Genomic DNA, 19,372 nt, shown 5'->3' on the forward strand with positions numbered 1-19,372 from the left:
GAGTCCTGGGATTGAGCCCTGCATTGGGCTCCCTGCTAAGCAGGGAGTCTGCTTCTCTCTCCCCCTCTACCCCTCCCCCCCTGCTTGTGTGCTCACACTCTCTCTTAAATAAATAAATAAAATCTTAAAAAAAAAAAAAAGCCAAATATGAAAAGGATGAAGGCTTGGAATTAGAGACCACAGAAGCTCAGTTCTTAATATAGAGATGGAGAAATAGATATAAATGGGTGTGTGAATATACATACACACATATATATATATTCCCTAGCTCTGTCTACTGAGGGGGCCTAGAAGCAATGAAACTCCAACATCCATTAGCACAGCTAGTACACCAATAAAAGGAACCAGGTTCTTCAGAGAAATGGCTGATTCCCAGGCAAAAGGAGGAAAAAGTATAACACAAGCCCAGGATATACATTTGTGGTGCCAGAAAGGATGGTAATGCTCAATGAATGGTAATGCTCAAAGAAATGACAGGAGCATGTCTAAAGGACACAGGAGTCAGCTGGAGTCACTTCTGGTCAAATGAGAAACATCCAAACAACAATATATATATACTAGAGTATAAACCACAGAATAGAATAAAAACACACCAGTCCCAACTTACATAAATAAATGGAGAAGGAAAAGCTCTTTCTGAGAGTGTAGTTCCAAATAATAAATGGAGTGATGGAATTAGAAAATCACCATTTGGCAACCACCCTGGTAATAATTATTTCAGGCAAGTATCATCAACATATGCTAAAACTAGTATTTGAAAGTTTGATGGAAAACAGGATATTATCTAGTCTCAAAGTAGCTCCACTACAAAATACCCATTAATTAAAAGGGGAAAAATAGTAATTTCATAGTGAAGAATCCTGCCAGACACCACCTTAATTAAGTGATCAAAGTTAACATCATCAATAATAGAACAAATCAACATCATATGCCTCCTGATAGGATGTAGCACAATGTCACTTCTGTCACATTCCTTCCAAAAAGGTAAAACCTGAATCTAACCATAGGCAGCAACAGACAAGCCCAAACTGAGGGACATTCTACTAAGTAACTAACTGGCCTGTATTCTTTAAAAATGTCTAGGTAATAAAGGATAGGGAACCAAGTAACTGTTCCACAAAAGTTAGGAGACATAACTAAATATAATGTATGATACTGGACTGGATTAAATCAGGATAAGAAAAAAAAATTTTTTTTACTATAAATTATTATGAGTGATGTACAACATGTAACTGTAAATAATAATACTATATTATATATTTGAAAGTTGCTAAGAGAGATCTTAGAAGTTCTCATCACAAGGAATAAAAATTGGTAACTGGGTAGTGATGTTAACTAGACTTACTGTGTTCACAATATATACTAGTATTGAATGATTATGTTGTACACTTAAAACTAATATGCTAAATGTCAATAATAGTTCAATTGGGGAATTAATAAGGTGTAGCCTAGAATCTCTAAGATAGTCTAATAAAAAATGTAATGAACAACAACAAAAAAAGAACACCAACATTTTTAGAGATAAACTTTGCAACAAAGCATTCAGGAAAACAATAATAAGTATGTGTGTATGGAGAAAGAGATAAAGAATGATTAAAATGGTGACGATAAGGGAATTTGGGTCAAGGGTCTATGAAACAAGAAATTCTTTGTACTACCCTTCCAACTTTTCTCTAAATCTAAAATTATTTTATTTTTTTAAATTTTTTTAAATTTTTATTTATTTATGATAGTCACACACAGAGAGAGAGAGAGAGAGAGAAAGAGAGAGAGAGGACAGGCAGAGGGAGAAGCAGGCTCCATGCACCGGGAGCCCGACGTGGGATTCGATCCCAGGTCTCCAGGATCGCGCCCTGGGCCAAAGGCAGGCACCAAACCACTGCGCCACCCAGGGATCCCTAAAATTATTTTAAAATAAGTTATTTTGTTTCAAAAAACTATCCTATTTTTATGAAAAATAGCTGTACCAACAGAAAATATTGATTTAAAAGAAATAAATCAAAATCAATAAATTATTTGCTGTCTATGAAATTTGAAACTTTTCAAAAATAGGAGTACCCATGTGGTGTGGAAAAGTACTGACTTGAAGTGTACCTTTTCATATGCTGATGGTCGGAATAAAACTGGTACAAGCTTTCTAAAGAACAATATATCCATAATTAAATGCTTTTAAATGTTCATAGCATGATAAAAGTATCTGACAAAAACCTACAATAAACACCATTCATAAAGGCAAAAATATTAGATGTAGTCCCTTTAAAAATTAAGAATACAAGAAGTCCTATTAATGCTTATTAACATTATTATTAAACATTATCGTGATGGGTTTTAGCCATCTCAGTAAAATAAGAAAAAAATAGATGAATGTAACATATTGGATTGGAAAGAGAAGCAAAATAGAATTTACAGATAATATTGCCTACATAGAAAATTCAAAGACATTTACAAATCATTCAAATTATAAACGTTAACAAAGTAACTGAATATAAGCTTAATATACAAATATCAATTTTATTTGTAAACATCAATAAACAGAAAATGTAATTTTTAAAACCACATTTATAACAAAAGGGGCACTAAAGATTTAGCATAATAAAAGATGTCCAAAACCTCTATTTAAATATATATATATATATATATATAACTTTATTCAAAGGCATCAGAGAAGATCGAAATAAATAGAGTTATCCCAGTTTTAAGGCTGGAAGCGTGAATATTATAAAGATGTCAATTCTCTCCATATTAATCTATATAGTCAATCCAATTGCAATCAAAATCCCAACAGGGCTTTCTGAAGAATTAAGACAAGCTGATTCTGAAATATATATGGAAGAACAGAGTCTCAAATGCTACCAACACCCTCCTAATAAGAAAGATAGAAAGACTGGACCTTGAGGATAGGATCTGGTAGGATGTCCTACCAAATACATTGAGACATAGAACTGAACTATAGAAATTAAAAGAGAGGGTAGCCCTGGCGGTTTAGCGCCACCTGCAGCCCAGGGCATGATCCTGGAGATCCTGGATCGAGTCCCACGTCAGGCTCTCTGCATAGAGCCTGCTTCTCCCTCTGCCTGTGTCTCTGCCTCTCTCTGTCTCTATGAATAAATAAATAAAATCTTTAAATAAAAAAAAAAAATTAAGAGAGAGGGGACGTCTGGGTGGCTTAGTGGTTGAACTGAGCCTTTGGCTCAGGGCATGATCCTGGGATCGAGTCCCACATCAGGCTCCTCTAAGAGAGCCTGCTTCTCCCTCTGCCTATGTCTCTGCCTCTCTTTGTGCGTCTCTCATGAATAAATAAATAAAATCTTTAAAAAAAAAAAAGAAATTAAAAGAGGAGATGGGTGACTGGCTGGCTTAGTAGTAGAGCATGTGACTCTTGATCTGAGGGTTGTGAGTTCAAGCCCCATCTTGGGTGTAGAGATTACTCAAATAAAATAAAATAGAAAAGAAATTAAGACAGAGTGGTCTTAGCACAGAGACTGACAAATTTGCCAGTGAAACTGATGTCAGAGCCCACAAATAGACCGTACTTCAGTATTCCTATGGCTCCACACTCACCTACTACATCAGTCTGTCCTCCACACAAGAATCTTTAGAATAAATCAGATCATGTCACTACTCTGCTCAAAACCTTCAAATGGTGTTCACATATTATGAGTGAAAGTCAAAGTCCACATGAGTCACAAGGCCTTAAACTCCCCTCCTCTCATATCTCCAATTATTCTCTCCCTTGGCTCACTTCACTCCAGCAACACTGACCTCCTTTTCAGTTCAATATGTAACAAGAAAATCACAGTTATCCCTAACACTAAATATTTCTCTGTCACTCTAACGTTTACTTTAGGTCAAATTCTTATTACCTGAGTTTTCATTCAACACTTACAAATTACAAATAATGCTTTTGCAAAATAGAAGGCAAGAGAAAGCAGATACTATACTTGATTTAGAAAATTTTAGTTCTTGTGGCACCTAGTGGCTCGGTCAGTTAAGCATCCAAATCTTGATTTCAGCTCAGGTCATGATCTCCATGTCCTAAGATGGAACCATGCATGGGGCTCCATGCTCAGCATATAGTCTGTTTGAGTTTCTCTCTCTTCCTCTCACTCTACCCGCCCCCCCCCCCCACCGCGCACTCTCTCTCTCTTTCCAAAATAAATAAACTTTTTTTAAAAAATAAAACTTTAGTTCAATGGAATAACAAATTTCTTAGGTACTACTGACATTTATAGAAAATGTCACAATTTCAGAAAAATATTAGTAAATATTTCTTCTATTCATTCATTAAATAATTACTGATTGCCTAATACATTTTAGAGAATGGGTAAATACGACACACAAGACAGTAGTGAACAAGATAGACATGGTTATTGCCTCATGGGGCTTTACATTTTGTTAGGAAGACACGAGATTATCATCAGATACTGACGTTGTTATGGGGGTGTGGGGGGGGTGATTTCTCCGAGGCCTCTCTTAAAAGGTGATATTTGAAGTGAAAAATATCAGCAACAAGAAAGAGCCAACCATATGAAGATCTAAGTCAGTCACATTACAGGTAAAGATGCTCAGAGTGCTTCTGAAAATGAATCATTATTTCATTTTCTATAGCTAATTTGGAAGAACACCCAGGAAGCATTTAAATATCTCACTCTGCCAATAATAGCATGGTTCATTTCAAAGGAATCTTGAGATAAAAATTAAATCATTCCCACTAAGAAGACCCGGCCCCTCAAAAGTTATGTACGTAAGTATATATAAAGAACACTTAAAAAAAAAAAAAAAAAAAGAACACTTGATCCTACCTGTTCTCTATGGAAATCAAAATTGAATAATGCAAATTGGGAATCAGAATTCAAATGTGTGAGTAAATACATAATATAGGTGTCAAGAACAGTCTTTTGATTACCAGTATTCATACTGAGAAAAACTGTATGCAAAATTGGATTTCACTACAATTTTAGATGAATAACGCTGAGTAATCTTTAAGACCTAAAAACTCAGATATTTTGGCTTCAACTAATTAAATAACTTGGATGAAGTGTTCCTTTGAGGACAAATACTGGAGGAAATTTTTAAAACAGCCTAACATCCCCACCCCCCCACCCCGAAAGACTTAAGATTGTAAAGAATTAGCTGGTTGAAATCAAGGCAAAAGAATAGGACCTAGAGATGTAATCTAAACCACCCTAAATGGTTTCAGCTCTGAGGCACTTGAAGATCCAGAAAGATTTTCTCCACTAGGAGAAAAACAGTCTTGCTCTTAAAACCTTTAAAAATCCAGAAGCAAAAGTCAAAAAGGCAAGAGTGCCAAAAGGAGGAAGTTTGATAAGGCACCACTCACTTAAAGCAGAAACCTCAGAGCTACACTCCCAGAATAAAGGAAACCAGAAATAAATCAGCCCTTGGACAGACTTGAATTACAGTTTCATGTTATTTGAGTGATCAAAATAAACCACTAAGTTACTGAGGTGGTCCCATACTCAGATTGGTGATGTCACCAGTTGTCTGGTGTTTGCAAAGGGGGAATGTGAAAAAAACAAGTCTGCAGGAAAGAAACATCAACCTGGGCCTCACAATATTGCTACAGATACTTGTTCTTTACACTGAGCAGTACATAATATACCAAGATCAAGAACCAATAAAAATGACCAAAACAGAAAGTGACTCAGAAAGACATGTAATGGGGATCCCTGCGTGGCGCAGCGGTTTGGCGCCTGCCTTTGGCCCAGGGCGCGATCCTGGAGACCCGGGATCGAATCCCACGTTGGGCTCCCGGTGCATGGAGCCTGCTTCTCCCTCTGCCTATGTCTCTGCCTCTCTCTCTCTCAATCTCTCTGTGTGACTATCATAAAAAAAAAAAAAAGAAAGAAAGAAAGACATGTAATGTTAGAATTGTCAGGAACAGCCTCTAAAACTACAGGGCTGAATAACTAAAAATCAAAAAGCTGAACATTTTGACAGAACTGGTAGGTCCAAAAGGAAAAAGACCAAATTTGAAAAATAAATGAAAATTCTAGAACTGAAAGATACAATAACAGCAAAGGAACTCAATAGACAGTTTAAAGAGAAAGGTATCAGGATACAGAGGATTTGGGGCAAACTTTTTAAGCTTGATCAAATGAACTTTGTAGACTGCAGCAATGAATTGGAGGATGCCTTTTTCCTCTCCCAAGCACACACAGGACATTTATAAAAACTGATAATATGCTAGGTCATAACACTGCTCAAAACAAACTACAAAGATTTAAGTGGAGGATGTTCTCCCTGCACAACACAAACAGACAAGAAATCAACCACAAAAGAAATAACTAGAGAATATGCATATATATGAAAATTAATATACTCAAAATAATCCATAAATCAAAGAACAAATCATAACAGACAATTAAAAATAACAAAAATATGGGGCACCTGACTGGCTCAGTCAGTAGAGCATGCTACTCTTGATCTCAGGGTTGTGAGTTCAAGATCACATTGAACATAGAACTTACCTATTTTTAAAAAAAATAATAACAACAAAAATATAAATTTATGGGAAGAAGCTGAAGCAATGCTGGAGGATGAGGACTGAGAGTCATATATGCATATATCACAAAATATTAAAAAATTAAAATAAACTAAGCATCAATATCAAGGTTGAAAAAAACAGCAAAGTAAATCCAAAGAAAATATAAAAACAATCAAGAGCAAAAATTCATGAAATAGAAAACAGACAAAAATGAGTTGTTTTTTTTTTTTTTTTAAAGACCTGGATCTTAGAAATCAACTTTGGAACTAATCAAGGGAAAAAAAACTCAGTCCAGTCAACATCTGGTCACAGGCTTATGATATCCTGAGTAGAGATCCTAGCCACACCATGCCCACTTTTGACATACAGAACTGTGAGTGCTGCTTTAAGCTGCTAAGCTTGTGGTAATTGATTACAAAATAACAGAAAAACAATAGGATAGTATCATTTCATGTATACACAGTTTTGAAACAAAGCTGAACTATATACTACATGGTTTAGGTATGCATATATGTGGTAAATCTATAAAATAAAATAAAAAAGTTAAGTGACCAATGAAGGGTTTCTTATAAAAATCAGGATATTACTGGCAGGGAGGAGTTGAGATTGACAAGAGATACCATAAACAAAGGACTTTCTGGGACACTAGTAATGCTCTATTTTCTTGACTTCAATGATGGTTAAACAGACATTCATTAGAGTGTACATTTATGTTTTGTGTATCTCTATGTTGCTATATTCTTCAACGAAACAAATTTTTAAGAAGTCAAAGAGTTAATTCTGATAATGACATTATATATGAATAGTTTCTTCATTTTCATGGAAGCAAAAGAAAACTTTTTATCAAAGCATTTTAATACTACATGAACCAAAAAAGTTTAAATGAACTCTCTCTGAGGTTCAGACTTCACATAATATATGGTCTCTAGTGTTGGGTATCAACAAAAACAAAAACTTTCAGTGATGGATAACCTGATCACCACACTCTAAAACTATGAAAATTATGCCAGATAAAGAGCTTGTAAGAAAAGTGGGCAAGTTTGGATATGATGAGAGATGATGGACATCTAAATGTCTGAAGACTCTTTGGAAAAGAGGGAACAGAGCAGGTGATTTAAGTTATTCTGGGGGGGTGGGGTGGGGGCACACCAGGATGGCTCAGTCAGTTAAGCGTCTGCCTTTGGCTCAGGTCATGATCCCAGGGTCCTGGGATGGAGCCCCACATCCAGCTCCCTGCTCAGTGGAGAGTCTGCTTGTGTTTCTTTCTCTGCCTCTCATCCCTGCTCGTGCTCTCTCTTACTCTGCCCTCTCTCTCAAATAAGTAAATAAAATCTTTAAAAAAAAAAAAATTTATTCTAGGGGGAAGAACTAAGATCAGTGGTATAAGTGAAAAGGAGACAGATGTCAACTCAGCAGTGACTGGACAATGACGAACCATCAATGGTAACCCATGCATTCTATAAATACCTGTCAGATACCTAGGCCAGCCCACTGTAAATGCTTCAGGATACAGCAGTGAACAACACAAAGCCCCTGCTCTCATAGAGCCCAATGAGGGAAAAGAGACAATAAACAAATAAACATGATCATTCCAGGCATTGACAAATGTTATAAAGGAAAGAAAACAGTCTTTTGATAATTGGGGGGGGGGGGGGGGCGGGGGGGGGAAGGGGAGGAGAGCAGTGCAGTGGGGAGGAGACAACCCTCTTTTAGATAGTGTGGCCTGGGAAAGGCCTGTCTGAGGAGTTAAGATTTGAGCAAAATCTGTTTAATGTAAAGAACAGGGATGGGAATAGGGATGAGTAAAGAGCGTTCCAGGAAGTACAAAGACTCACACAGAGCTTGATAATTTCAAGGAACAAAGGAGACTTGTAATCTGAAGCATAGCAGACAAGAAGGGAACCAGCAGGGGGCAGGAAGAGGCCACTGGATATAGTTTGGCCTGGCCATGGTAGAAAAGTCATGCACTAAACTAGATATCCTCTAAGATCCTTTCCAACATGAAATTCTAACAATCTTTCAAAAATCTTTTGAGTTTTTTATTACTATTAACTTTGTAAACAAATAACAGAATAAACTTTAAAGTGGATGTATTCTACACTAAGAAATACACCTAGAATTAAGCAAACTTGTCTCTGTATTGGCAAGCAAGTACCTACAAGAACTGACAGAAACAGAAGACTTTTAATTTATTTCATATATTATTAGTATTTTGATGAATTTAAGAGTTGCCTGGGCCTTGAATGTTTCCTTTGTGCTAAAATTATGATCTTCATTTCAACGGGTCTTTTCTTCTTCCCAAAGTGAGTACAAAATCAGTTGAATCATGAGTTCTGTTCTCCTCTCTGGCATTGTTTTTATACATACAAATGAGAGAACCATTTTGTCACTGAAAGCTGCACAGGAATGAATTTGGTACGTGACAAAACTTGTTATAAGAAAGTTTAAATGATTAGAAAGCATCTTAAACTCATGATCCACGTACAGAAAGAAACCGTATCTATGGAAAGCACAGCCTTGCAAAAAAAAAATCCTAATTACTCTCCTCCTTAGATAATTTCTCCATGTTGCACATAAATGAGGAGAAAATTCACTAGTTTTCTCCTGGATGTGATTAATAATTTTACTTTATTCTACCAACAGTGGAAAAAGTGATTTATCGATCCATTCTCTATAAATCAGTTCCCATTATTAAATCCAACGATATTTGCCTATCATGAGTAACATAAACACAGTGTAATAACCTAAGTGTTTCAAACTTCCAAACATGTACTACCTCCCCACTCTTTACCTTTACAATCCATCCACAAAGTAGGAAATTCAGTGACCACTCAATGGATCTCCTCCTACCCAGCTATTTGATACTTCACCTAAGCACTGCCAATCCTACTGAACTCTTTAGTTTTCTCAGAGTCTGAGGGTCCCAAGATTCAGACTGAAAAGAACTAAACTCAGATCAGAGAAATTCAGAGTTCATACTAATATTGTACTATTTTTTTAAGTTTTTATTTAAGTAATCTCTACACCCCACACGGGGTTCAAACTCATGACCCTGAGATCAAGAGCTGCATGCTCTTCCAAATGAGCCAACCAGGTGCCCCAATATTGTACTATTTAAAACACACTATTGGTTAAGAAGGTTTTGAAGGCACTTGCATGAATATATAAGTATCAACTTTATCATGGTTTCCATGAGATAATTTGTTCTGACCACCAAATTCAAAATAACTGATTTTAAAATAAACTTTAAAAATTTGGGGACCACCCAGATTTTGCTCAGTTGATGTGGATCAGAAAATATATCTAAGTTATTGTCCTCTACTCAAAAACAACAAAATTAACATTCATCTGAAAATAGAAGGAACTGAAGTCCAAGACTTTTGAAGAACACCCACAGGATTTAAATGAATTCAAGACTATTGGCCTAGATACATTTCATCCCTGAAATGCTTTAAGACTTTGGATAGGAGACTGCTGAACCTTAGTTGGTTTGGGCAAGTCCTACAGAAAAGATGAGAAAGAAGGGCCCATAGCAAAAGCAGTCACGTTTTTTCAGAAAGGGTAACATGGTACATTCTGTAAACACTACACCTGAGAATTTTAAACAATCATTTGACAAGTATCTTGAGAGTTAACTATATGCCAGGCACTTGAATAAACACTAGGAACATATCAGTAAAAGAAACAGACAAAACTTCTTATTTCACAGAGTTTATCAAAGAATCACACAATAAGCATAAAATTGCAAATATAAGACCAGTGGAAAAGAGAATATAAGGTGCTACAAGGGCTTGTAACAGAGGGTGCCACCTAATTGCGGAAGGTTGGCTTTTCCAAAGTGTCCAGTGAGCTAAGATCTATAGGACAATTAGACATAAACTTATGGAGGAGGAAGAATGCTCCAGGAAAGAACAATTTATGTGAAAGTCCCAAGTCAGAAAGGAATATGGCAGAGACAAGAGCCTCAAAGGTGGTAGGGGTGGGGTAATCAATAACCTAGTATCAGGTGAGATTGGAGAAATAGATTAGATTATTTTATAGTTATAATTATCTTTATCATAAGACACAAGGAGCCACAGGAAGGTTTTGAACAATGGGAGGGTGGTTTCAGAGGGTGTTATGACAATCAGATGATTTGTGTTTGGAAAAAAGGAAGCGAATGGCTCATTACATGGAAAAAGGTGATGCCAGTTTGGGGGCATAAGAACTAGAAAGATACTGCAGAAATCCAGGTGAAGAATTAGGGCAGGATGGACTTAGTTTGTGGATATAAAGAAAATGAAGAGATTCAGAATATATTTGGAGAGAAAACCAATACAACTCAGGATGGATTAGAGATGGTAAGTAAGAATAAGAGAAACGAAAGATGGGCACATGGCTGGCTCAGCGGGAAGAGCAAGTGACTCTTATCTTGGGGTTATGAGTTCAAGCCTCACATTGAGGGTTTTTACTTAAAAACAAAAACAAAAACAAAAACAAAAAGCTGCAAAGCCTTATTCCAAATCTCTGTACTTTGTACCACCCCACAGTCCCTACACTCAAAAGGGAATAAATGTTTTTTAAAAAGAGGGAGAGAGAAATCAAAGATAACTTCTTGGTTTGGAGTTTGGGCTAGGAGTAGATGGAGGTTGTTTCTTGACTGAGGAAAACTAGGAAAAAAGGTTAAAGGAAGGGAGGAGGGGGAAAATCTAGAATTCCATTTTAGCCGCTTTAAGTTACATTTATATAGCCATAAAAATGGAACAAAAACAAGGGGGAAATGCTACAAAACACTGAGGAAAAGAATTTGCAACTGATATCAAAAAGAGTTAATATCCTAACACCTAAAAGATTCCTACTGTTCAATACGATAGGAAGAAACCCAATTTTCAAAATGGGCAAAGTGTGGAACACCTGGGTGGCTCCATTGGTTAAGCGTCTGACTCTTGATTTCAGCTCAGGTCAGGATTTTGGGATCTTGGGGTTCTGGGATCAGCCCCCACATCAGGCTCTGCATTCAGCAGAAAGCTGGCTTGAGGATTTCTCTCCCTCTGCCCTCCCCCTGCTCACTCTCTCCAAAATAAATAAATAAGTCTAAATAAGTAAATAAACAAACAAATAAGTAAATAAAAAGGGCAAAATGTTATGAAGAAATACTTCACAACAAAGGAAACACTCTTACTTAACACAGTAAAGGAAATGGCTCTTAAACATATAAAAAGTTACTCAACTTTACACATAATTAAAACTGAAGATTAAAACTACACTGAGATTCAGGGTGTGTGGCTGGATCAGTCGGTAGAACACAGGACTCTTGATCTCAGGGTCAAGAGTTCAAGCCCTATATTGGGTATAGAGATTAATAAATAAGTAAATCTGTTTTTAAACTATAGTGAGATTCAATTTCTCAGATTAGCAAAAAAACCAAAACATGCCACGTTGATAAGAGCATGAAGAAATTAGATTTATTCATACATTACTGGTGGGAATGTATATTAATACAATTTTTTGGAGGTTAATTTAAAAACATCTTTCAAAACTAAAAACAAATATATCCTAATGACTCAGTAATTAAATGTCTAGAAATTGATCATCAGAAACACACAAATACACACACAGATAAGCATACATAACTCACAATAGTATTGCTTGTAAAAGCAAAAAAATGGAAACAACCTTTAAGTACATATTAATAGGGGCATGGTTAAATGAACTGTGGTACATCCACTCAATTTTTTTAAGCTAGACACAGGAAATATGTCTATTTCACAAATTTGAGTTTTCACTCATTTTCCAATAAATCAAAATCATACTTAAAATTGTATTCTAATTAAATACTATATACATCTGTTTAATACACTGGTTCTACATAAAATTATATTTGAAAAAAGATATTTATTGCTATTTCTTGGAAGTTTGAGAAATCTACTAATTGAAATCTATATAAAAGTACCTGGTTGAATTTACTGGACCTGAAGACATCAAGCAATTTCAAACACTGTCAATAATCTGGAAAATTCACAAAGGCTGCTTGCGTGCTAAACGGTGTTAATGCTGTCACAAACTGACCTTCTTATCATGTCTCCAGACTCCTGGTCCTTGTAACTGATGTGACTGTAGACTGGAGATTATATCCGAGAGATTCTCAAGCCTGAGTTTCTCTCACCAAGTTAAGAGCTGACCTTGACAACTTTCATTTCCTCAGTTAAAAAACATAAATCTCTTCTGTTGGATGATCTCTGAGGTCCCTTGTAGCTTTCAAATCCCACAATTTCATTTCTAAAAACTCAGAACCTCTCAAACTGAAAATGAGTGTCAAAATCCTCAATTCCTAAGGGATCAGTATAAAATACACATACTTTCCCTTCTCTCTTTTTATTATGGTTCCAAATTACTTACCAAAGTAAGTTTCAAAAGCAATTGAGTAAAATCAGCTTACAACAAGAGAAGGAGTGGCATGATTACCTTTCAGTCTACTTCAGAAAAACTGCAAAACCAGAATATGTGGAATGCTTCTAGTCAAACATCTGGTGATTAAACTATTCCTGGGAGGGTCACTTATGCTAAAGGGAAAAAACAAATAGTAATAATAACTAGACAGCAGCAACTTCACGAGGCATGAAAAAGTCTGGGATATTTTCCAAATGGGTTGGGAGGAAGTTATTTTTATTTAGAGATATTTGTGTCCTATTTAAAACATAGAAGGAACTTAAGAAAATCAAGCTAAAGATCTTAAAGTTCCTCAGTCAGCTGTCTGTCCTGTTAACTTCAGAAGACTAACAATACTTTGACCAAACAAATTAACAGTAAAAATCGCAAGCAATTCATAAAGGCAATTAATTGATGAAAGCATTCAATTAAGTTCAAGGGATATGAAAGGAACCTAGGTGGTGGAGTTGGTTGAGTGTCCAACTCTTGGTTTCAGCTCAGGTCACAATCTCAGGGTCATAAGATCGAGCACCAAGTTGGGCTCTGGGCTCAGCATGGAGTCCGCTTGAGATTCTTCCTCTTACTCTCCCTCTGCCCCTCCCACTCATGCTCTCACATGTTCTATCTCTCTCTCTTTCTAATAATCTTTACAAAAGAGAGAGAGAGAGAGGGGGGGGGGGGAGAGATCTGAACACATAACTAATAAGTAATAAAATCTTAAAAATAAAATGTAAAGGGGCACCTGGGCGGCTCAGTCCATTAAGCATCTGCTTTCTACTCAGGTCCTGATCCCAGGGCCCTGACCCATGTCGGGTTCCCTGCTAAGCAGGGAGCCTGCTTCTCCCTCTCCCTCTGCCCCTCCCCCTGCTCGTGCTCTCTCTCTCTCTCTCTCTCAAATAAAATCTTAAAAAATAAATTAAAATTTAAAAAGGAAAGATAGGTTCTTTCCTTCAAGGAAATCACAATTTAAAAAAAACTAAACAAAATTATGCTTAACGGGGCTTTTGAATTACATACAGCTCTCCCACATATTAACTTAATGTTGAGCTGAAGCTTTGATTTGCTTCTATTCATAAACTGAGGTTAAGTGACACTGATACCAAATATGTGGCATCTTTTCCAACACCAACTGGGTGTCCCTACACTCCATTCTAACACTACCCAGAGTTAACATCAGACTCCACAGGTTTAAATGGTTGGTCCCACAGACTTAAGACACCAGTCACAAGTTCCAGGTCCCCAGGCCACCTGCTCTTAGGTCCACCTTGGCTAAAACGTTGGGGATTCCCACGAACTCCTCCTCAGGTTTGATAATTTCCTAGAATGACTCACAGAACTCAGGAAAATGCTTTACTTACTGATGTGGAGAACAAAGGCAAAATATAGGGGAAAAAATTAAACTTTATTTTAACTTACAAGTACTTGAGACAGGCAGAGTAACCTTCATCCAGGAACTCAACTGCCTCAGTGTGAGTATGTTGCTAAAGGTAAAAGGCAACATTAGCTTGACATTAGCCCAACCTCCAGGATCCTGTAAAAATCCCTTTGGAGGGCAGCCCCGGTGGCACAGCAGTTTAGCGCCACCTGCAGCCCGGGGTGTGATCCCAGGATCGAGTCCCACATCAGGCTCCCTGCATGGAGCCTGCTTCTGCCTCTGCCTGTGTCTCTGCCTCTCTCTCTTTCTCTCTCTCTCTCATGAATAAATAAAAAAATAAAAAATAATAATAATAAAAATATTAATAAAATTAATAAAAAATAATAATAATAAAAATCCCTTTGGAAACTTCCTTTATCTCTACCCTCCCACCCCCAGCCCCCGCCAAGATATATGTAGCTATCACCCTCCAAACATATGACCCACTTGATAGACATCTGATGGGTCTCATGACTAAGGTTTTACTAGACAGTAGTAAATGATCCCTCAAGGTCCTGGAAACCTTGTTTTCCAATTTCTTAGAGACTTACAGTATCCCTAACCTCCCCTCAACTTCAAAGTATATAATCAGTAACTCCTCACCACCCCAGTACTTAACTCAGGAAATAGCCAAATGGAAGAGACGAACAGAACAAGGTCGGGGGGGGGGGGGGGGCACAAAGGGCTTCTTCCATACCCTCTTAGAGTGCACCACCCTCCAAGCACCTCGGTTGTGTTCACCAATCCAGAAGTTCCCCAAACCCAGCTGTCTAGGGGTTTTTATGAGGGTTTCATTGTGTAGGCATAATTCACTAAATCACTGGCAATTGATAACAGAATTCAATCTCCAGCCTCTCTCCCCTGCCCAGCAGTACAGGTGGGAAAAGGAAGTTGAAATTTCTAACCTTCTAGGAGCACCTGGCTGGCTAAATGGGTGAAGCATGGGACTCTAGATCTTGGGGTTGTGAGTTCATGTCCCACGTTGGACGAAGAGCTTACTTAAATTAAAAAAAATAGAAAGTTCATGGGATCCCTGGGTGGCGCAGTGGTTTGGCGCCTGCCTTTGGCCCAGGGCGTGATTCTGGAAATCCGGGATCGAGTCCCACGTTGGGCTCCCGGTGCATGGAGCCTGCTTCTCCCTCTGCCTGTGTCTCTGCCTCTCTTTCTGTGTGTGTGACTATCATAAATAAATAAAAATTTAAAAAAAAAAAATAGAAAGTTCTAACCTTCTAATCATTTGTTATCCTTCAGGTGACCAGGCCCCATCCAGAAAGTTATCTACAGACTCTGCCAGGAGTCATTCCACTAGCATGCAAAAGACATCACTCAGGAGGTTGAGGTAACATTTTTAAGGTAAGAACAGAATATTCAATAGACAAAGGATAAAGTATTCTAGGCATTCTAGGCAATATTTGTGCTAACATAGGCAAAAAAAAAAAAAAAAAAAAGCCACCTGGGTGGCTCAGCAGTTGAGCATCTGCCTTTGGCTCAGGTTGTGATCCCGGGGTCCTGAGACCAAGTCCCTCATCATGCTCCCTGCAGGGAGCTGCTTCTCCCTCTACCTATGTCTCTGCCTCTCTCTGTAGGACTCTCATGAATAAATAAATAAATAAAATATTTAAAAATAAATAAAATAAGCAAAAAAAAAAAAAAGATTATTTGTAGAATTCAAGTCATTCTGCTTCTCTGAAATCAGGGCACAGGTCCAGGAATGGTAAGAAATGAGGCTGGGACTAAATCATAAAAAGCCTTGTATGCCAAGCCACAGATATGTTTCCCTATGTTTAAAGAAAGGATTCAACTACAGACAGTATAAGAACTTTGAAGTTCTCTGCCAGAGACAACAGGAAATCAAGAGAAGACTTTTAGGTGAATATTTATTAGTGCTGTTCCAGAAAAATCACCATGGAAGCAGGGAGAATGTTAGGGCAGAAACACTAATCAGAACGTTACTGATTGATGAGGCCAAGCACAAAATGATGAAAATCTCAACTAAAACAGCAACAGTGAGATCAGAGAAAGGAGGACAGACTTAAGATATTTAGAAGATGTATTCAAAAGACACAGTGACAGGGCACCTCAGTGGCTCAATCAGTTGAGCCTTAGACTCTTGACCTCAGCTCAGGTCATGATCTCAGGGTCGTGAGACCAAGCCCTGAATCAGGAGCCCTGAGTCAGGCTCTGTGCTCAGCAGGCAGCCTGCTTTAGATTCTCTCTCCTTCTCCCTCTGCCCCTTCCTCCACTCCTGTGGGTGTGCACATGTGCATGTGCTCTCTCTTAAAAAAAAATTCTTTTTTAAATTTTTTAAAATTTTAAAACAGTTGATGAAAGAAAAATGGAAAATGTAGAGGCCACTTTTAGGCCACCAACTTGAACAGCAGAAACCTGAGTAAGGTAGAAGGATCCATAAAGGCCACATACCCACTCGCTGAACACAAACAGGCCCATTAGGTGACTCACCTCAAAATATCCATAAGGCCTAGATGATCAATGGGTTCCTTACACTCAGACACAGGTACCGAAAAACAAAAATTCTACATTCCCCTTACCTCTTTCACCTTCTCCCTTAACTACAAACTCCCATCACTGCCTTGTAGCAGATGGTCTCTCCTTTGCTGCCCTGCCTGCCACTCTCATGCAATGTACTCAATAAACTTCTATCTCCTTTATTCTGCCTTGGGTGAATTATTTCACTGCCTGTGACGCTGGCCTCCATGGGTTGAGAGGCCTCACAGCAAAGTCTAGATGATGGCAAAATTTATACCTTGACTACTAGGTGGACTGAGGGCACTGCTAACTGAAACTAGGAATACAGAATTAAGTATTACATGACTTACAATTATGGAGTCTTATATGTTTACATGGGAAGTTTTGTGCTGCACAATACAGATATATCATGGATAGCTGAATGAATACAAAGTTGAACTTCAGGTCAATACTACAGAATATAAGCCATATACATTGAAAATATGAGAAACTCAAGGCTTAACATATTTAATTTCCAAATTCTTTTTTAAAGATTTTTTTATTCATTTATTTGAGAGAGAGCAGAGCAAGTGAAAACAAGAGTATACGGACAGGGGCATAGGGAGAAGGAGAAGCAGACTCCCTACTGAGCAAGGAGCCCAATATGGGGCTCAATCCCAGGACCCTGGGGTCATGACCTGAGCTGAAGGCAAACACTTAACATACTGAGCCACCCACACACCCCCTTAATTTCCAAGTTAAGGCAACTTCATAAGGAATATAACTTGCACTGTGGGTAAAAAGTGCCTGTCATGTATTCTCAGCCTCCATGATTAAGTCATTTTTCAGATGAATATATTATAATCACATCCTTATAGAATCCTTGGAAAAGATGCTTGGAAAGAGACTGATTCATAGAATTGTGGCATTTTGAGCAACACAAAGCCAAAATCATTTTTTTTTTTTTTGCCAAAATCATTTAGACCAGAGTTTCTCCAACTATTTGCAGTAAAAGTCTACTTTGTTTGTTTTCCAATCTCATGTAATTGTATTGTAAAATACAGTAAAAATGGTGTGGCAATATTAAATTACTTAGTTTCCATACTCTTACCCTTACTTTTTAAGTACTTTAAAAAAATTTTTTTTTAAATTTTTTATTTATTTATGATAGTCACACACAGAGAGAAAGAGAGAGGCAGAGAGAGAAGCAGGCTCCATGCACCGGGAGCCCGACGTGGGATTCGATCCCGGGTCTCCAGAATCACGCCCTGGGCCAAAGGCAGGTGCTAAACTGCTGTGCCACCCAGGGATCCCACTTTTTAAGTACTTTTATACAAAAATAGTTAATACTTTTAAGACTCAATATTTTAAAACTTAAAATTCAAAAACTTAATTTTCTTTCTCATGCACATGTTCTCTCTCAAATAAATAAAATCTTTTAAAAATTTTATTTATTTGAGAGAGAGTGAGAGAGAGAGAACAGGAGCAGGGAGGAGGGGCAGAGGGAGAAAGAGAAGCAGACTCCCTGCTGAATGGGGGCCTGGCGTTGGGCCCTGGTGATCCCAGGACCCAGACCCAGAGATTATGACCTGAGTGGAAGGCAGACAGTTAACTGACTGAGCCGCCAAGGGTATCCCAAATAAAATATTTTTAAAAAAGAAAAAAAACATTGAAATTTCCCACTGCCTGCCCAAAAAAGTCTAAATTTCTAAGGCATTAATGTCAAGGAAAATAACTAAAGACATCTCTTTCACTCAGTCACTCATTTATTCATCATTCAGCAAATACCTATTGAATACCTATAAAGTAGGTTAGAGATCATCTCATTGGCCCTTATTTTACAGAGGGGAAAATTCAGGCTCAAGATAAGATATTACTCAATGTAAAATTAACTATAACCTTTGGCAATTGGCTTCCCTGTGAATTTAACTATAATAATCACCCACTTTCTCCTCTATAAAGAATTCTTGGCTCCAAACCAACTGCACTTACTTATCAACACCTAGAACATGCCTTTCACATTCCCACTTCTGTGCTTTTGTTCAGATCATTTCTGCACACCTAGCCCCAGTCTTTGCAGACTGAAATGTTAATCATCATTTTTCAAAAATCAAGTAAATTGTAACTTCCTCTCTATTTAGCACAGTTAAAAGTTATCCTCTATAAAAATCTATAAACTTGGCTTTTTTCTTTAGGTAAGATTATGTGATAGATTCTCATAATAAAAATTCAAAAGAATAGTCTATAAATTCTTACAGCATTTATATGACTTTAATCAAATACTTAAATACTTATTGTTTACATACATATATCTCCCTTAATCAAAATTTTCTTAGAACTAGATAATATCCATACCTTTACTAAATGCTGTGTCTAGGTCTTGCACATAAAATGAGTACTCAAAAAAGTATTTTTTTTTAATTTCTAAAACAAAACAAATAAAATTCAGGTGTTTCTAAAGCGGGGGGGGTCATTTTCATTTCTTATCAAATCTTTAATGAAGTATCAAAATTAAAAAAAAAATCAATCCACATTGCAACTCTTTTCTGCTGTCAACAAAGAATAATGATCCACAT

The 19,372-nt window shown here is 37.2% G+C and overlaps 1 protein-coding gene across 20 annotated transcripts in view; it reads right to left on the bottom strand.

Annotated features, from left to right (window-relative positions):
- Nucleotides 1-19,372, bottom strand: part of CDKL5 (cyclin dependent kinase like 5) — a 216,971-nt gene that overhangs the window by 130,866 nt on the left and 66,733 nt on the right. Inside the window, exon 1 of one of the 20 annotated variants that reach the window (XM_077888487.1) lies at nucleotides 12,953-13,050. The exons of 18 other annotated variants lie outside the window; for them this stretch is intronic. The gene's annotated coding sequence lies outside the window, so the exon portion shown is untranslated. Of the gene's footprint in view, nucleotides 1-12,556; nucleotides 12,676-12,952; nucleotides 13,051-19,372 lie in introns of those variants that run through there. One more of the 20 variants, XM_077888505.1, reaches the window with a different exon arrangement.

The sequence above is a fragment of the Canis aureus genome, chromosome X (genome assembly GCF_053574225.1).
Source record: "Canis aureus isolate CA01 chromosome X, VMU_Caureus_v.1.0, whole genome shotgun sequence".
NCBI classification, from domain to species: Eukaryota; Metazoa; Chordata; class Mammalia; order Carnivora; family Canidae; genus Canis; species Canis aureus.